This window comes from Cervus elaphus, chromosome 23 (assembly GCF_910594005.1).
Source record: "Cervus elaphus chromosome 23, mCerEla1.1, whole genome shotgun sequence".
NCBI lineage: Eukaryota > Metazoa > Chordata > Mammalia > Artiodactyla > Cervidae > Cervus > Cervus elaphus.
In genome coordinates, this window is record NC_057837.1 from 34,374,469 (window position 1) to 34,395,341 (window position 20,873).

At 43.5% G+C, this 20,873-nt stretch overlaps 1 long non-coding RNA gene across 1 annotated transcript in view; it reads left to right on the forward strand.

Annotated features, from left to right (window-relative positions):
• LOC122681394 overlaps positions 1 to 20,873 on the forward strand; it is a 166,204-nt gene that overhangs the window by 109,802 nt on the left and 35,529 nt on the right. The window contains exon 2 of the long non-coding RNA XR_006336957.1: positions 8,341 to 8,439. This is a non-coding gene — a long non-coding RNA (uncharacterized LOC122681394). The remainder of the gene's footprint in view (positions 1 to 8,340; positions 8,440 to 20,873) is intronic.

Genomic DNA, 20,873 nt, shown 5'->3' on the forward strand with positions numbered 1-20,873 from the left:
GACTCCCTGCTGTCACTGCCCAGCAGTCTCTGCTCGGCCTGTCTTCTCTGCCTCACTTCCATTTCTCTATAGTTGCTTCTAACAGTCAACACCACTCAGAAAAATAAACTCCAACTGGATTAGTGATCTAAATGCAAAAATATAACTCTTAAAGAATTAGGAGGTAGTTGGATGTTTTGGGGGCAGGATAGACATCTAAGAATGGTATAGAATTGAGGGATTGGGGGCAGGAGGAGAAGGGGACGACAGAGGATGAGATGGTTGGATGGCATCACCGACTTGATGGACATGGGTTTGAATGGACTCCAGGAGTTGGTGATGGACAGGGAGGCCTGGCATGCTGGGATTCATGGGGTCGCAAAGAGTCAGACACGACTGAGTGACTGAACTGAACTGAGAAACTATGAAAAAAAAAAAAAAAGGATGAACAGACTTGATTTAATAATTTAAGACCTTTGTGTAAGAAAATATATCATTACTCAAAAGTTCAAGGAAAGTCACAGAATGGGAGAAAATAAAATTAAGTACTGTATCTAGCAGGTTAGTAGCCATACCTGATATATAAAAGCACTTAGAAACTAATTAGAAAAGATACATGCACACCCATGTAAATTACAGCATTATTCACAATAGCCAAGATTTGGAAACAACCTAAGTGCCCATCAAATAATGAATGGATACAGAAGATACAGTGTACATATACGATGGAATACTACTCAACCGTGGGGCTTCTCAGGTGGTCAGTGGTAAAGAATCCACCTGCCAATGCAGGAGATGCAAAAGACGAGGGTTCAATCTCTGGGTCAGGAAGATCCTCTGGAGGAGGAAATGGCAACCCACTCCAGTCTTCTTGCCTGGAAAATTTCATGGACAGAGGATCCTGACAGGTTACAGTCCATGTGGTTGCAAAGAGTTGGACACTAAGTGAGCACACACACATATACGCAGCACTACTCAACCATAAAAAAGATAAAATCTCACATTTGACCTTGATGGTACTATGCTAAGTGAAATAAGTAGACAAAGTAAGACAAATACCGTATGATTTCACTCATAGGTTGAATTTATAAAACTAACGAAATAAGTAAAGAAATCAAACCAAACAAAAACAAAAGGTTGATACAGAGAACAGAGTAGTGGTTACCAGCAGGGAAGGGGTTGTGTAAGGGGGTTAAGATGGCAAAATGGATAAATGGGGTCATTCATATGGTAATGGCTGGACACTAAAATTTTGGTCGTGAGCTTGCTGTGAGGTACACAGAAGTAGAAATATAATGTTGTACACATGAAACTTATGTAATGTTGTAAAGCAATGTTACCTCAATAGAAAATTAATTAAAAGGTCTTAGAAATCAAAAGGAAGACAAAAATACAATTGAAAAATGAGTCAAGGAAATGAACAAGTAGAGATCACAATAAGATGATGAGATAACCTTTTCACCTCACAGATTAGTAAACATTAAAATGTTTGATAACCCCAGTGTGGGGGAAGCCATGGTAAACAGAGATTTACACACTGTTGATCAGAGTGTAAATCAATGCAATCAACATGAAGAGGGGAAGACAGTAACATTTAAAACAGAAAAATAAGTATAAAAATATATATCCCTTGACACAACAGTTTTGTTATGAATTTATTTAAAATTTTAAGATTGAGCTAAGGTCTGTGTACAAAATCTTTTTTTTCACAGTATGGTGGTACATTCATAATATTGGAAACAATAAATGTTCTTTAATAGGAAACTTGGGCTTCCCTGGTGGCTTAGACGGTAAAGAATCTGCCTGCAATGAGGGAGACCTGCATTCAATCCCTGGGTTGGGAAGATCCCCTGGAGAAGGAAATGGCAACCCCACTCCAGTATTCTTGCCTGGAGAAATTCCATGGGCAGAGGAACCTGGCAGGCTACAAGTCCATGGGGTCACAAAGAGTCAGACATGACTGAGCAACTATCACTCACTTATTAGGAAGCTGGTTAGAAACCTATGGGATTGCCACAGAATATAAGACCATTAAACTGTTATTTAAAGATCTGCATGTGCAAATAAAAGTGGTTTCCAAGACTACGTCATTAAGTGGAAAAAAGATACCAGGCATAGTGTTTAGAATTACCCCACTTATGTAAATTTAAAAGGATATGTGTATATATTTGTATAATCATGTGTTTTATCTGGAAAGAAATAAAGGGTACTGTGGCCAGTACTGTTGGGTAGAGAGACTAGAAGTTGGAAGAGGAAAGATGTTTACCTTTCATTTTCTATCTCTTTATATTTAAAAAATACCAGGTTCATGCATCACCTTTACTTAGAGAATAAACTCTTTTTCCCCCCAGATATAAAGGAGTGTCTTAGTTCTGACTCTCCAGAAACAGACATCAGGACAAAGACTTGAGTGTAAGGGTTCATTTGGGAGTTGAACTTGAGAAACTTGAGTAGGGGATGGAGGAAGGGAGCCAGGAAAGGGAAGGCTGTCAATCAAGAGTGTGCTGTCAATCAAGTTACCACTGAGAGCAAAAGAATGGCTAAGATCCAGTGAAAAAATCAAAACACAGAGTTAACCCTTCAACGGGTGCATGTCCATTAGCTCCTGTGGGTCACTGATTGAAATCTGCTCTGGGGCATTCATTCCATGGCTTACACAAAGACAGAGAAGCTCTGGTGGCCTGGGGAAGTCTCAGGCAGAGGTGGGGCAGCCTGCCTGGTGATGGTGAGTGGAGGGATGTGAGTGAAGCACTGGCTACATCTGCTGCAGAGACCACAGCCACAGGACCAGACCCTAATACATCAATTTGTTGTTGCTTAGTCGCTCAGTCGTGTCCGACTCTATTGCGACCCCCTGGACTGTAACCCTCCAGGTTCCTCTGTCCATGGGATTTCCCAGGCAGGAATATTGGAACGGGTTGCCATTTCCTTCTCCAGGGGATTGTCCCAACCCAGAGATCAAACCCGCATCTCCTTCATTGGCAGGCACATTCTTTACCCCTGAGCCACCGGGGAAGCCCAGTACATCATTAGTATATGCATATTTGCTGACCTAGGAATTTTGGCTAGAATCTCCCTCCTGATATGTAATAACCTACCTCAGCCTGATTGAAAAATATAGTAAGACAGATTTTTATTATAGAATTGTTTTTGATTTTTTTAAATTGAAGTATAATTGATTTATAATGTTGTGTTAATTTCCGCTATACAGCCAAGTGATTCAGTTATTTCTTTCTAAAATATTCTTTTCCATTATGGTTTAGCACAAGGTACTGAATATAGTTCCCTGTGCTATACAATAGGACTTTGTAGTTTATCCATTCTATATATACTAACCTGCATCTTCTGACCCCAAACTCCTACTCCATCCCTCCCCCACCCCTTCCCCCTTGGCCACAGCAAGTCTATTCTCTATGTCTGAGTCAGTTTCTGTTTCATAGAGAGTTTCTTTGTGTAATATTTTAGATTCCACATAAAAGTGATATCATATAGTATATCTTTCTCTTTATGACTTACTTCATTTAGTATGATAATCTCTGAGTACATCAGTTCAGTTCAGTTCAGTCACTCAGTTGTGTCCGACTCTTCGTGACCCCATGAATCGCAGCATGCCAGACCTCCCTGTCCATCACCAACTCCTGGAGTCCACTCAAACCCATGTCCATCGAGTCAGTGATGCCATCAAACCATCTCATCCTCTGTCATCCCCTTCTCCTGCCCCCAATCCCTCCCAGCATCAAGGTCTTTTCCAATGAGTCAACTCTTAGCATGAGATGGCCAAAGTACTGGAGTTTCAGCTTCAGCATCAGTCCTTCCAATGAACACCCAGGACTTATATCCTTCAGGATGGACTGGTTGGATCTCCTTGCAGTCCAAGGAACTCTCAAGAGTCTTCTCCAACACTATAGTTCAAAAGCATCAATTTTTCGGTGCTCATCTTTCTTCACAATCCAACTCTCATATCCATACATGAACACTGGAAAAACCATAGCCTTGACTAGACGGACCTTTGTTGGCAAAGTAATGTTTCTGCTTTGTAATATGCTGTCTAGGTTGGTCATAACTTTCCTTCCAAGGAGTAAGCGTCTTTTAATTTCATGGCTGCAATCATCATCTGCAGTGATTTTGGAGCCCAAAACAATAAAGTCTGACACTGTTTTCACTGTCTCCCCATCTATTTCCCATGAAGTGATAGGACCAGATGCCATGATCTTAGTTTTCTGAATTTTAAGCTTAAGCTTTTTCACTGTCCCCTATCACTTTCATCAAGAGGCTTTTTAGTTCCTCTTCACTTTCTGCCATAAGGGTGGTGTCATCTGCATATCTGAGGTTATTGATATTTCTCCCAGCAGTCTTGATTCCAGCTTGTGCTTCTTCCAGCCCAGCATTTCTCATGATGTACTCTGCATATAAGTTAAATAAGCAGGGTGATAATATACAGCCTTGACGTACTCCTTTTCCTGTTTGGAACCAGTCTGTTTTTCCATGTCCAGTTCTAACTGTTGCTTCCTGACCTGCGTACAGGTTTCTCAAGAGGCAGGTCAGGTGGTCTGGTATTCCCATCTCTTTCAGAATTTTCCACAGTTTATTGTGATCCACACAGTCAAAGGCTTTGCATAGCCAATAAAGCAGAAATAGATGTTTTTCTGGAACTCTTGCTTTTTTGATGATCCAGCGGATGTTGGCAATTTGATCTCTGATTCCTCTGCCTTTTCTAAAACCAGCTTGAACATCTGGAAGTTCACGGTGCATGTATTGCTGAAGCCTGGCTTGGAGAATTTTGAGCATTACTTTACATCAGCGATGCCACAAATGGCATCATTTTATTCTTTTTTGTGGCTGAGTAGTACTCCATTGTGTACATGCACCACATCTTCTTTCTCCATTCCTCTGTCGATGGACATTTAGGTTGTTTCCGTGTCTTGGCTGTTGTGAATAGTGCTGCTATGAACACTGGGGGGCATGTATCACTTTGAATTATAGTTTTCTCCAGTACATGCCCAGAAGTGGGATTGCTAAATCATATAGTAAATCTATTTTTAGTTTTCTGAGGAACCGCATACTATTCTCCATAGTGGCTGTACCAACTTATGTTCCCACCAACAGTGTAGAAGGATTCCCTTTTCTCCACACCCTCTCCAGCATTTATTATTTGTAAACAGAATTATTTTCAATATAGTAGAACCAAAACAAAAACCCAATGTGAATGTGAAGCAGTAGGGGATGAACTGAATGCATTGTGGTGTATTCTCTGTAAGAAGCCAAGAGAAAAAGTGAGATATATCTTGTTAATAACTTTCATGGCAAAAATCTCTGAAGCACATTACAATATCTGTAGCAGGGTCTCATTTTTGTAAAGGAAAAATCAAGCAGGTAAAAACACAAAGTCCCAATCCTATGTGTATGCATTTGTGTGTACACAGAAAAAGGTCAGGAAAAGTAAACAAATTGCAGGAGTGAATGGAATTTAAAGTATATGTTGTTGTATATTTGAATGCATTGTTATGTGTTTTAATTTATTGTAATACCCACATTATATTAAAAAGGGGGGCTAGCAATAATATATATTTCATAGATCACTGCAGGGACTAACTGAGGTAATACATGTAAAATTCCTAACACAAAGGCCCACATATAGTCAATCTTCAATAAATGATTGGTGTCAAAGGAGATGACTTTTCCAGACTGGAGAAACCTTGGGTGTGAAGTGAGCCAGACATTCTCCACCTCCTCCCACATCTCTTTATTGGCCCATCATTCGGAACCAGCAACAAGAGCCTCCTGCCAGCCAAGCACTGGGGATGCTTCAGGAAAGAGGACCAAGCTCTAACTTCGCAGACTCACATTCTAATAATCAAATAAACATGCATCAGCCACGTGGTAATGATGCTCTGGAAGAAGATAAAGTTGGCCGAGGGGGTAGGGATGTCCGAGGTGGGGTTGCTATTGTTTACAGATGGTCTCTTATAAAGTGGAGTTTGAGACTTTGAAGATGTCAAAGGAGAAAGCTTTGAATATCTGAAGAAGATCCCCTGGAGGAGGAAACGGCAACCCATTCCAGTATTCTTGCTGGGAAAATCCCACAGACAGAGGAGACTGGTGAGCTGCAGTCCATGGGTCACAAAGAGTTGGACACAATTGAGCATGCACATGCACATGTGTGCTCACATACACACACACACACACACACACACACACACACACACACACACACACACCCCTGAGAAATAAGCCATCTGAGAATAGGGAAGAGCAAGTGCAAAGGCCCTGAGGCAGCTGTACTTGGCCAATTTGAGGACAAGCCAGGACACTGGTGTGGCTGGAGCAGAGTGGGCCGGGGGAGAGGGGAGAGGTAGGCAGGGAGGTCTCACAGGTGGAAGGTTCTAGAGTGTGTGGATATGGATGGACTTGTGGCAAGGCAGGGTAGTTCCACAGAATGAGATGTAAAATGATCGGGGGGTGGGGTGGGGATTAAGCTTGCCTTGATGTTTTCACATCACTGGTCGTAGTGCACAAAATGGACTGGGAGAGGGGCAGGTGGGCAAGGGAGATGGGATGAAAGTCCTGCTTTACAAGGTGGGAGAAGGAAGACCATGGAAGCAAGTATGGAGAAGGAGGGGAGGGGATCTTGTGAAAAAGAGCTAAAAGGTGAAACCAGCAGAACCTGGAAATTCACTAGCTGTGAATTATAAAGAAGACCTTAGGAAAAAAAATGGAGCCAAGAATGAAGCTTAGTGACAGAAACTGCTGCAAGAATGGCTCTCAGTCTTGAGGAAAAGGACTGCCCAGGATGGAAGTTTCCAGCCTGTTGACCAACCACATTCCTTTCTACCTAGCACACCCTTGAATTCTCCAGGTGCACCAATTACTGAGTTACTCAGAATGCCTTTACCCTACTTGGCTGCCTAGGGAACTCCTCTTCATTCTTCAAAACCCAGCTCAGGCATCACCACCACCGTACAGCTCAAATGAATCATTGACTCTTCTGCATCACTTTCAGCCTCATGCACAACCTAGTGCACAGCTTCCCAACCAATGTGAAGTAGTACATTGTGTGAGCACATAGATCCTAGGTGTGTCCTTGAACTGTCCAACTGGGCCTAGAGTAGCTGCAGCCCCTGGCCAGTCCCCTTCAGCTACCAATAGCACATCCATGGACCCTAGAGTACCTCACAAATGCTACCATTTTCTGTACATCCCACGCTCTGGGGGAAGAAACAGATGCACTAAGGATGTCATGTTGGAACTTTTAGTCTCAGTTTCCAGTAAGGCCACAAGCAATAGATAAAATATTCCAAAATGTGCACGTGAGTTCTTCAGTTTCACACTTAGCACCAGGGTCATGTATAATAAACTGTGTGTGTAATATCAGAAATAAAACCATTTTCTTTGTTAAAAAAAAAAATTCCAAAATGAACTGAAAGATTTGCAAGGAATGCTTATAAAAACCAGTTTTCTACTGTCAGTCCACCACCCACCCCCAGACCATACCAGATAACTAAAGGGCCAAGAAAAGAACAGCTGTGAACAGAATTTGGAGGAAGAGAGCTAACCTGTGGGTTCCACCTGGAAGAATGGCATGTCTCCCTCAAAACAACATGCAGAGGCTTTGAGGAAGCATGTGGAGGTTTAAACTATGTCCCCGAAGCTGGGGGACACAGTGGGCTGAAGTCTGATGGAGTCTGGAGGGAGAGCCTGGCGGGTCAGCCACTCTGACAGCCAACCGGGAGAGGTAGCCGCCTGGGGACTGGCTAGCCCTCAGCGTTGAGGGGCAGAAGGCTCCCAGGGTTTCCAGAGGGCAGGAGGAGGGCCAAGCAGACACCGACCACTGGAAGAAGGAGTCAGAACCACAGCTGGGGGTGCACTGGTGGGTAGGGGCACTTTGCTCCTGCTGACCTCAGCCTGCAGTCCATACAAGGGGGAGAGGCAGGCAGAGTTTTCTGGGTGAAGTGAAGTGTGACGCTTTTGATTGTCACAGGAGATTGGCCACATTAATTACTAAAATGAAGTGATGCTTTGAGATTTAAGTGATTGGGGCATTTCTCATATCTAAATGGTACCAGGAGAGTAATGGGCACCTAGTTTTCACCCACCAAATGCTCTAAAGGGAGACTGCAGCGAGAATAAACTTCCCTTCTCGCTGCCCACTGGGATCCTGGCTCACCCATCCTCACAGGTGCAGCTCTGTCTGCATCCCCGCCCCCCCATGTTTGCATCAGCTCCTTGAGAATAAGGCCCATCCTTACCTGTCAGGTCCTTGGACTTGGTGCAGTGCTGGGTGCACAGGGGCACTGTGGCGTTTGGTGGATGGACCCAACTGCCATCCCATCACGCGCTGCGTTTCTGTTTCCTTCTTCCCAGTTTTCTCATTTGGAGCTCCTCACCTCTGAGCCTGGAAGGAGTTGCAGGTGAGGACAGAATGGTCATCCTCCACCCCTAGCTCAGCCCTCGGGCCACCAGGTGAGTCCTGTGGGGCTGACACCCAACACCAGTTCCCTTCAGCTGCCAGCACCTCTTCATCGCAGCATGCCTTCCAAAAACCATTCCTTCCTGCTTTCCTTCTCTGAAGTTTATTTCCATCTCTCCCCAAAGGTCACCTGCTATACCACTGCTTCCCCATCACCCAATGGAGTGTTGCTTCTTCCTTACCTGCGCCAGTTAGGTGTGACTTTCCTTCTTCATTTTGGTTCACTTAGAATTCCTCGCATGTGGTGACGCAGGTGTCCTGATGTCTACGTCACTACCTTGCTACGTCATATGTCCCTACATCATGTATCACTACGTCTGTGTTACGGGAGTCACCACAGCCACGTCACATGTCACTTCATCTGTGTTACGGGAGTCACCACAGCTACATCACAGGGCACTACATCTGTGTTAGGGCATCCCCACAGCTACCTCATACGTCACTATGTCTGTGACACGGGCGTCCCTACATCTGTGTCATACGTCACTATGTCTGTGATACGGGCGTCCCCACAGCTACCTCATATGTCACTGCGTCTGTGATAATGGGCATCCGCACAGCTACCTCAGGCGTCACTGTGTCTGTGATACGAGTGTCCCTACAGTTACGTCATACGTCACTGCATCTGTGATACGGGCGTCCGCACAATTACATCATACGTCATTACGCCTGTGACACGGGCATCCCTGCGTCTACATCATATGTCATTGCATCTGTGATATGGGCGTCCCCACAGTTACATCACAGGTCACTATATCTGTGATACGGGTGTCCCCACAGCTACCTCATACGTCAGTACGTCTGTGACACGGGTGTGCCTACATCTACATCATACGTCACTACGTCTGTGATACGAGTGTCCCCACAGTTATGTCATACGTCACTGTGTCTGTGATATGGGCGTCCCCACAGCTACCTCATACGTCACTGTGTCTGTGATATGGGCGTCCCCACAGTTACATCACAGGTCACTACGTCTGTGACACGGGCACCCCTACATCTACCTCATACGTCACTACATCTGTAATATGGGTTTCCCCCATATGTCACACATCACTGCATCTGATATGGGCGTTCCTACTTCTATGTCATTCGTCTGTGTTAGAAGCATTGGGGGGGTAATGAGGATGCTTACAACCATCACCAAGAACTGCCTCGTGCCTCCCTCTGAACCACTGCCACGTGAGTCATCCACATGTTGCTCAGGCTATGCAGCTGGCTGATCTCTGGGACCTGCCAGTCTCCAAGGTGGGACTCGATTTAGCTGCAAAGGGAGAGCGTAGTGGCACCAAGCTTAGTCTCCAGCTCCACCCGTTTGCAGGCACCCCAGGCCTTTCCCAGCCCTGCCTCTCGTGCCCTTTGGTTTCTACTCAGCTGCATCTTCACTTTGCACCTTCCTGGCCTTGGGGTCTTACTTCCCAGGCCTGATGCCAGGGCTCCTGGATCTGCTTCTCCCACCTGGAGCTCTGGTCCCCACCTGCCCAGCAGCTCTGGATCCTAGGAGCTGTAGGATCTGCTGACCGAATCTCTACTAATGGATCTTTCTGGCCATCCCCGTTCAGCTGCATCCCAGCCTGGTATGGTTGGTCATGAAATCTGGAAGTAATTCAGGTTTTATTAGAAATGGTAGGGGCAAATGACATATTATAGCACTTATATGGGGAATCTATAAAAAATGATACAAATGAACTTATTTACAAAATAGAAATAGACTCACAGACATAGAAAACAAACTTACAGTTACCGAAGGGGAAAGGGCAGGGTCATGGAGTATCTGTAAACTAGAAGTTTGGGATTAAACATATGCATTACCATATATAAAATAGAAAGTCAACAAGCTCCTACTGTATAGCATAGGGAACTATATTCAGTATATTTTAATAACCTATAATGGAAGAGAATCTAAAAAGAACCTATAATGGAAAAGAATCTAAAACTGAATCATTTTACTATATACCTGGGAAAAACACAACATTGTTAATCAACTACATTTCAATTTTTAAAAAAGGTAAAATAAATGATAGGGACAAAGTTAGGAGGTGAGAAAAATTATCCGATGCCAACGATTACAGAATGGCAACTCACTCCGGTATTCTTGCTTGGGAAATTCCATGGACAGAGGAGACTGATGCTACAATCCATGGGGTCACGAAAGAGTTGGACACAGCTTAGCTACTAAACAACAACAAAAGATCACCTGAGCCCAACTGGAAAGAAGGTGTTTCTGAAGACCTCAGAAAAACGTTGCAAGCTGTCTTCTGGCTTAAGTTGTCTGTCTGCAGCTATGACACGCAGTCATGACTGCCCACACCATTATTTGGAGACTCAGTTAGTATTAAAAATGTCTAATAAAGTATGCTTCACATTGGTAAAACTCTGGAAACAAGAATAGAATTTTATTGTTTAGTCTGGCAGAAATTACTAAAACAATCATAAATGAAAACCACGTTCCTTGATTCTGTGAGCTACGGAGCACGAAACGCTCTTAATTCCAAAGGTTTTGGTAAACGGGAGATTACTTGCAGTATGTGAATGGAATGACTTCCTCTTTGCCAAACTACACACGAGGAAGTCTCAGGTACCTACTAGGCATCTAAGCACAATGACCAGTAGGGAATTAGGTATACTTCTGAAATGTGGGAGAAGAAACTTGGCTGAACACATCCATTTGCAAACTGTTAGCTCATGGATGGTGTATTAGTCATAAGTCAGGGTGAGAGCCCAGAGAAACAAAATAAGAGTTCAGGATTGGAAAACTGGGAGCACAGAAAAAAGTGTTTTATTAAGTTAGAAAACCATACACGAGGAAAGGCGATAACCTCCCTTATGAAGTATTTGCTGCATTCTCCCTCTATGGATGGGCCCACTGATATTCCTTCACTTCCTCCTTATCAAATACAAACCCCATCATGCTCCTCGCCTGGGGCATCGTCCTCAGAGATCAGCAGAGGATGGCTGTAGGCAGGACTACAGGAGAGGCAGAAACTCCCAACCCACTTTTTCCAGATCCCAATTCTAGGATCCAGGCTCTGCCCATGGCCCTCTCCCCTCACAGGGGGAGGGAAGGTGCAGAGTTTAGGAGCTCAGGGTTCTGGGTGGAAACCTTCACATCTCCCCTGGCACAGGGCAGGCACCGGAGTGCCCCCTTCCACTTGAGGCACCTGCCAAAGATTCCCAGGGCCTCACAGAACCACCATCTTCTTCTTCAGGCCTCATACCACCTCTGCTTTCCCATCGCAGGAAGAGACATTGGCACCATGACCTCAGGGTCACCCCGAAGATGCCTGCCCTTCCCTATCCTTCAATGAGGGACACAGGCTTTCATCCTCAGAGATGGGGCTGCACTGTGAACTAGAGTTTCCCAACCTCTAGGCCAGTTGTCAGTGTATCAGTAAACTGATCCCCTAGGGCCTTGGGCACCTGGGCACCCGTAGCATCCCTCACCACCCCTCAGCATGGTCCCAGCAATGGTATAAATGTGCCCATTCCCTGTGGCAGCCATGACATGCAGATAGTCTACACGACAGCAGATCATCCTAGTGAGTAGCTTCTGCTGAGGATGGGTCCAGGTTCTGCCAGAGGTATCTCCACCCATTTAGCTTTTTAGCATCACTACCTGCAGGAGTGGCAGCTGGCACGGAGGGCTGGGGACCCTACTCCGTCCCCGGTGCTGGGCCGGCCTGAGTCCTGTGGGGCCCTCCGAGCTTTTGAAGTGGAAGATTTCCCCATCAATTTAACCACCCAGAATCCTCCCTAGCTGCTTTTTTCTCTCTCTCCCATTTTTACCCAACGTCAGAGTCTACGTCAGCCAGCATCATACCTTCCCCTATTCTGACCCTATGCTGGGGACTCAGAAGCAGGGGTGGGAGCCCGGGGCTATGCCCTTAGCCCTGGTCACAGGTGACACGGCTGCCCGTTAATGCTTAGCAGGAAGACTTCAGAACTGACAACCATGCTCAGTTTTAAGAGGTTTATGAAACACGTTCCTCCCCCCCCCCAAAAAAAAAATGCAGGGATATTTTTAAATGAAAATGTGCTGTATTTCTATTTCTAAGCAAAAGCTATATTGCTTTCCCAAAAGCAGTTTTCAAACATTTCAAAAATGTTAGTGAGTCAAAAATCTCCTTTTATTTTTTCTGTTTTCTCTCACTCTGAAAATACATACATATATATGAGCACACATTACCCTTGGAGGCATATTTTCTAGGATGTAAATAACAAAGGGAAGAAGGCGTGTGGCAGTTGGAATCCTGGTTCTTGAAAGAGACGGATCTGTGCCGAGCATTTCAGCACAGCGTTTAGCACCCTGTTCCCCGCAGAGCATCTGTTCCCTACATCTGCATCCATCTCTTCCTCCTATGCTCGCTGACCTGACCTGTGAGGCAGTTGGGCCAATACACCATCCTTACACCACATGCTTGGAGAGGTCCTAGGACTGGCAAGTCAAACGTGGGGCCAGGTCATTGCCTATCCCAGCAAAATGAGTTCATATCCATTTCAGGCTCATTTTACTGCTGTTTGTTATAACTGTTGTCCAGAGGAAGTGAGCAGGTTTGGGTACCACGAGGCAAAATAAAATTTGAAATTTTAACTTATGTTTATTTCTTAAAATCATTAAGAAACGATGTGGTATGAGAACTTTTGTGCTAGCCTTCGATTCTCTCCCACGAAGTCCAGGAGGACTGGGTGCCCTGGCCTTGCCCTTGGGGTGCCTGATCTCTGTCCCTGTGCTCAGAGGCCGTGTGCTTTGCCCACGGCGGGGCTGTGTGGAGGATCCCGGCTGCTGTTGCCTGGGACATTCCATCACAGATGCTCTCCTAGCAACATGGTGATGCCAGCAAACCCAACAATGACCTTTTGTCTTTAGCTCTATAAAGCCTTTGGCCATGAGTCTCACCAGAAAATTCAAAGGATTTTCTTTGCAAGTGAAGAGTGATTTCTAGCTGAAGCTTTGAATCCATTGCTTTCCTCCAACCTGGAAATACAAAACTGGGCCCACACCGGATTGTCGCTTCAGGTGCAGGGCGTACCCAAAGAGGTGCCCTGGATGGGGAGAAGATGAGTCTGGACGGTCCCAGTCCTGGCTCTGTTTAGGGACCCAGCTGCATAACACCGGCAAGCCATTTAACTCTCAGATCTTACTGTCCTCGTCTCCACAGGTCAGCAGTTACTTCTTAACAGTTCAGGGTACTTCCTAACCGTCCACATTTCCTGGGCTGATGCTTGTTCTCCTTCAGAATCACAGTTTCTGGGACTGTACTCCTCACATGTGACTTTTAACTAAAGGCAAACAGATGATATTAGCCAAACAATTGTAAAAACACTTAGGTAATTAGCATTCTAATTTTGCTTACTTGGCACAAGAGGACCAAGGCACACCTAGAATTGATATGTTATGTATATGGCGGGGAACATTTTTTTCCCTAATGAATTTTTTAAAGAAGCTAAACCAACCCATTTTCTTTGTTGTTTCTGATTAGCTATCCTCTACATAAGACTGTAAATCATGCACTCCTGTTGGTAAAACCCTTTTGAGCATGTGCTTCCAGCATTTGTGCTTTAAAAATATTTAATATTAATATCTATATATATTATTTTATATTTTAGTATGAACACATTATGAATATGCTTCTAATACTAAAACAAAATTTTAAAAGGAAATTGAAATAAAATTTAAAAATTTTGATTAGAAAGAAACCAGCAGCTCAGTCATGGACTCATGTTAGAAGTCTTCCAACCTTCTTTCTTTCGGCAGTCAGCCCACTGTTTGTAATTTTTTTCCTAACACTTTGCTGTGTCTTCTAAAGGGTTTTCCAACTAAACAGAATGTTTTCATTTTTCATCATTGCTTTATGTAAATTCCTTCTCTATTGCAGTTTCTCCAATGGTGTATTTGCTATTAGGTAAGAAGTCTCAAAAGTGGTTTCTAAGTATGTATAAAAATTCAGGACATTATTTAAAAACCCTGGATGGAGAATCATACAATTCTACAAACAAAACCAGAAGTTTGGTTGTTGTTTTTTTTTATATATTCTAAAATTTTCATTTCAGATAGTTTGCTAACCATGATAATTTTGTTTTTATCATCTTCTACTATAACAAGTGTTAGTCGCTCTGTCGTGTCCGACTCTTTGCGACCCCATGGACTGTAGCCCGCCAGGCTTCTCTGTCCATGGAATTCTCCAGGCAAGAATAATAGAATGGGTTGCCATTCCCTTCTCCAGGGGATCTTCCTGACCAAAGGGTAGAACCCAGGTCTCCTGCATTAAGAAATGCTATCCACTTAGGTCAATGTTCACTGTCAACAATAGTAGATGTAAAAAGCTATACTTCAAATAGCTTTTCTGTAAGAACATTTTAAGAGAATTTTAGAGTTACAAAAGGATCACTAAGATAGAATGAAGAATTCCCATTACCCTTCATGCAGCTTCCCTTAATGTGAACATCTAATATAAACAGAGTAAATTCATCAAAACTAAAACATTAGCATTAATGAAGTATTATCAACTACAGACATTATTTGAATTTCTCAGGTTCTTCCATCAGTGCCTTTTTTCTGCTCCAGGATCCCATCCAGGGTACCATGTCACCAAAACAGTCAGCAGCCAATGCCGTATCATAATTTTGTGAAGATTTGTCTAGTTAAAGCTCAATGATATTTGGCATTCCAGTTCATTGAGGAGCCCACTGCAAGTGGGCTTCTGAAAATAAGCTTCTGAAAGCAAGAGCAGTTTTGTCCTTATCTTTCCTACTGTGGAGTTAGGGCTCTGTTTTCTAATGGGCTGGAAATGAGGCAGTCTAGCTTGTGAACTGTATAAGGGGCCAATCTCTGTTTATTAAATATTGGGGAAATCTTTTTTTCTTCCTTGCTTTTCCTTTTTTAAAGACAAAAGTATGTATCTGTAAAACTTCTCAAATTTCCTCTCCATGACAAATGTCCCTACTATAAAGAGAAGGCCAGGGTCTTTTGTACCCCCTGGAGCACCTACTTCCTATTTTGGTGAACACTGCTATATATTCATGCTCCTCTGGCCGTCCAGAGACTCTGTCCCAAACTCATGCTGATATTTATTTATTTTGGCCATGCTGTGCAGCATGCGGATCTTAGTTCCCCAACCAGGGATCGAACCTATGCCCCTTGCATTGGAAGTACAGCGTCTTAACCACTGGACAGCCAGGGGAGTCCATCATGCTGATATTAATAAGGGCTAAGATAGCAAAACTGGATGGTTTCAGTGTCTTATTCTCCCCTAGTTAATTCATGTGTGTCTGAATTATTGGTCTATAATAAACAATTATTGAGTAACCTCTTAAGGCAGTGAGTACACACAAATTTCTCCCAGAAGCACCTCTTAGACCATCCCTCAATCAACTGTTAAAACTTCTGGTACTTTTGGCAGGGTGGTGCGGAGTATGAAGTCCAATAGCCCTCAGGCACCCCGTAAGTCACCACAAACTATTGCGACTGGAAATTAAATCCCTGTCCGCTATGTCGTTCACTTATTGAAGGAACAGCTAGTGTTGTGGATACTGTTCTGTGCTGTCCAATCCCCTCTTCAAGAAGGAGGAACTTCTCCCCCAGCTGCTGACGATGTGCCAGAAGTCCCTTACCATCACCCTCCTCAGGGATTGCCTCTACTGAAGAAAACCGCCTCACCCAAGGTCCGCTTTCTTCTCGGACCAGCCAGCATCTGGTGCCTGATGGATGGCGGTATGCTGGCCTGGCCCCTCCTCCCATCTTGGGGCAGCTCTGAGGGGCCATCCAGCTTCCAACTCCCCCCACCTCCCAGGATTGGCTTTGCTGGGACTCCATCGCAGACGGTCTTCTGCCTCCCTCCAGTCATGCTCCCCCACTCCCTTCTACAGGCATGCCTCCTAATAGATGTTCTGCCCACAAGAGTCTCAGCTCAGAATCTGCTTCCCAGAAAAGTCACCTAGGCTAGTCCAACAATCCAAAAACAGGGTGCAAAGAAAGATCAATATCCCCATGCCTGAAGATGCTTCCAGAAATGGTCCTGTGTGTGAATGTGCACATGAAATTAAAAGACGCTTACTCCTTGGAAGGAAAGTTATGACCAACCTAGACAGCATATTACAAAGCAGAGACATTACTTTGCCAACAAAGGTCCGTCTAGTCAAGGCTATGGTTTTTCCAGTGGTCATGTGTGGATGTGTGAGTTAGACTGTGAAGAAAGCTGAGCACCACAGAATTGATGCTTTTGACCTGTGGTGTTGGAGAAAGCTTTGGAGAGTCCCTTGGACTGCAAGGAGATCCAATCAGTCCATCCTAAAGGAAATCAGTCCCTGAGTGTTCATTGGAAGGATTGATGTTGAAGCTGAAACTCCAGTACTTTGGCCACTTGATGCAAAGAACTGACTCATTGGAAAAGACCCTGATGCTGGGAAAGATTGAAGGTGGGAGGAGAAGGGGATGATGGAGGATGAGATGGTTTGATGGCATCACCGACTCAATGGACATGATTTTGGGTAAATTCTGGGAGGTGGTGATGGACAGGGAGGCCTGGTGTGCTGCAGTCCACAGGGTTGGAAAGAGTTGGACATGATTGAGTGACTGAACTGAACTGATGTGCAGATTCTTTACCATCTGAGCCACTAGCAAAGCCCACATATACATGTCGGCCATTTTCTTAGAGAAAGTGTAGCAGCCTATCTGTTGTTTAGTCTCTAAGCTGTGTCCAACCCTTTGAGACCCCATGGACTGTAGCCCACAAGGCTCCTCTGTCCATGGGATTTCCCAGGCAAGAATACTGGAGTGGGTTGCCATTTTCTCCTCCAGGGGCTCTTCCCCATCTAGGTATTGAACCTGCATCTCCTGCATCTGCAGGCAGATTCTTTACCACTGAGCCATACTTCTTTGTTTATATCATATTTTAAATCTTAAAATTTATTTTTGCATAGTGATACATAATGTTTTTAAATTACTGCCTACTCTGCCATTGTATGGACATACCACGTAATAGCCACCAGTTGAGTGCCCACTATTCACTGGGCACTCTTGCATCCTCTTTGTATTTATTCAATACATATTTATTGAGAACCTATTATGTACCAACGCACTGTTGTAGGTCCTACAGATACTAGCAACTATTATTTCAGGCTTCACTTCAACCTTAAGAATTAGCTACTGTTATTATCCCAGTTTTACAGAGGAGAAAACTAAGGTTTAAGTAATTTGTCCAAGGTCACAGGATTAGTAAGTAGTGGCACCGGAATCCATAAGCAAGCAGAGCTGGTCTCCAGGACTTCTGCTCTTAGCCCCTCCATTAGCATCCCTCCCCGTCAGCTTTGATAGGCAGTCAGACTCCATGCAGCTGGCAGCTCTTATAAACAATGCTGCAGTGAACATCTTTTCTCAGGCATCTTTGGGTTCTTTCTCCCCACTTTTAAAAAGCACTGGGAAAAGGAAACAGGTGAGTTCATTATATTGTTAAGAATACCTGTTAACAGTCCCAGGCCATCACTCTGATCATTTTAAAAGGTGCCTTTCTTCAAAATTGGGGATTTAAGGAATCAAAAGATACTACATTCCATTCTTAATATGAAAATCTTGAGTTAAGCCTTTAAAATACTTCCATGCAGGCCCTGTGTGTTGGATGCATATTTGCAGATAGGGTAATACCTGGATTACCATCGCCAGCGTCTCTGGTGGGAAGTGGAATGTTTTTATTAAAATTCTCTTGTTTGTGTTTCAGGGGGGAAAAAAATGAAAGCAGATCTACAAGCCAGGTCTGGTTTTAATCAGAGCATAATCTTTATGAGACAACGCCAGGCTGAGAATTTTTCAATCTGATATTTTGAAAGAAAAATCCATGTTTCACAATGATACAAGCCAATCAGCCTTAGAAGGATGGAAAAAAGAAATCTCTTGCATAAAAGAGAGGCAGGAAATTCCAGAGAAGTTTCACAGGGAGGAGGGAGAAACCCACAGTCTGTATCACTATTTGTGAGCTTATTTCTTCCTATAGGATAATACCTGGTTTTGTTGAACAACCAAAATTCAGTTCAGAGGAAATATCGGACTTCTGTTTCCCTGAAGTGGGAACATAACGATTTACTGAACATATTACAAACCCACAATGTGTCCCGTGATCCACTGGCCCTTTAAATCAATATTTTGTCCCCTTCAGGGACTCTTCCCATCGTGGTCATAGATCCATCTCATATTAGATGATTTAATGCCTGAGTAATTTGGAGTGTCTCTGTAGATATTGCTGAAATTTTTATATTTTCATGTGATGGTACATTCTACTGATGGGGGGGAAGTAATTTGGCAGACTTCAGGGTGAGTTGTTGAGATTTATAAGCATTTTCATATAATGCTCGGCTAGAGTGGGAATAGTAAAATCTCAGTCTTTCAATAAGCTGCAAAACTATTAATGGATTTCTAGGTCATGTTGTTCAGGGTTAACACTCGGTGGAATATATTTTTCATTAAATATGAAAGTGCTCCAAGTATGTTTTATACCAGGTGTGTTAACTTCACTGTTTCCTGGAGTGTCTATAATTTCAAAACTAATCGAGTCTTCTTTTATATGCTTTTGCATGAATTCTGGCTTTCTTTTGAACCGTCATAATGACTCAATGAAGGAGACTAAAAACTGGCAAGAAAAAGCCAATAAAAGCATAAAGTCCAAAGTTTCAGAGAAAGGAGATTTACGAAATGATTTACAGTATAGTTCCCTCGACCAGAGCTTTCAACGGTACATTTATTCGAAAATACCTCATTTAGTGTTTACTTGTGCCAGTTCCATAGCATGAATCAAATCTCGAAGGTTCAATGAGCAAATCAAGCACCATTTTAAAATTCATCCTCGGAGGACAGGAGTGTCTCTTTTCTTTATCCCATTGTCTTATCTCTTTCCAAAACAAGAAATTTAAATTTTTATGTAACTAAAATCATTACATGTCCAAATATCATAGGACTTAAAACTCTGTCTGCTTTGGCTTACGCATTTCAGTTTCCTAACTCCACTGCAAAAAGAAAAAGAACACTGGATAAATTAAAATATCTCATGTGTTCCTATTATCAATCTCCATTTATTCCTCTTTGCCACTCATTATATATGGGTGCTTAGATAAATACGATTGTCTTTTCTTCTGTTGCTTAAATCTGTCTATGAAAAGTGGAAAGAGCTCATCTATTATTTAAGTTACTTTTTCTATAACTGTTAATACATACATGGACCTGAGCAAAGAGGTTGATAGAGTGAAGGTCCGCACAGATGTTCGCCTGATTTCAAGTCCCAGCTGAACTCTGTATAGATGTGTAATAGTGAAAACACATTGCCAGGAAACAGCAGGTCTTAATGCTATGATGATGGTGTGTCAGCCGTCCCCTACCTTTTGGGCACCAGGGATTGGTTTCCTGGAAGACAATTTTGGAAGGGGGATGGTTTTGGGATGGTTCAAGAGTATTTCATTTATTGTGCACTTTATTTCTTTTATTAATACATCAGCTCCACCTCAGATCATCAGGCATTAGATCACAGAGGTTGGGGACCACGGATGTAAATGGTACTGTAAGAAGAAGAAATACTCAAATATTTTCAGCAAAAGGATATTCTCCTGGTTTAAAAGATGCCTCTTAGTCTCTGAATCCTCTAGGGCCCACAGTGGAAAGTCAGTTTCATCCTGCTTTGCTAAGTGTGCATCAAGCTGATGTTTATTGACTGCCCTGATTTTTCAGTATAAAGATTGGGAGTTTGAGCTTTCCTTCAGGTTATGAGTCCAGCCTCACTCTGCCAATGCCTGGATTCTTCCAACTTTAGTTTCCTGGCTCTGACTTTTGAGTTTGTCATGGCCTCAGTGGCTGTCTCTGTGAAGGGAGGAAGTGGAATGGAAGAGAATTTCAGGGGAGCCCTTCACAGGAAGTCAGGGCAAAAACTTGGGAGGAAAATAGTGTCAGGCTCTTGCCCAACAGGCCTCCACTGCTGAACCTGCATCCATGTATTTGTTTAATATCTGAATTGATGTACTTTCAGAGTTATTTCATTCTGAAATGTTGCCTTATTTTGTTGTTCAGTCTCTAAGTCGTGTCCAACTCTTCACAATCGCGTGAACTGCAACACCCCAGGCTTCCTTGTCCTTCACCATCTCCCGGAGTTTGCTCAAACGCATGTCCGTTGAGTCAATGATGCCATCCAACCATCTCGTCCTCTGTCGCCCCTTTCTCCTCTTGTCCTCAATCTTTCCCAGCATCAGGGTCTTTTCCTATGAATCAGCTCTTCTCATCAGGTGACCAAAGTTTTGGAACTTCAGCTTTAGCACCAGTCCTTGCAATGAATATTCAGAACTAAGTTCCTTTAGGATTGACTGATTTGATCTCCTTGCTGTCCAAGGGACTCTCAAGAGTCTTCTCCAGCACCACAGTTCGAAAGCATCAGTTCTTCGGCACTCAGCCTTCTTT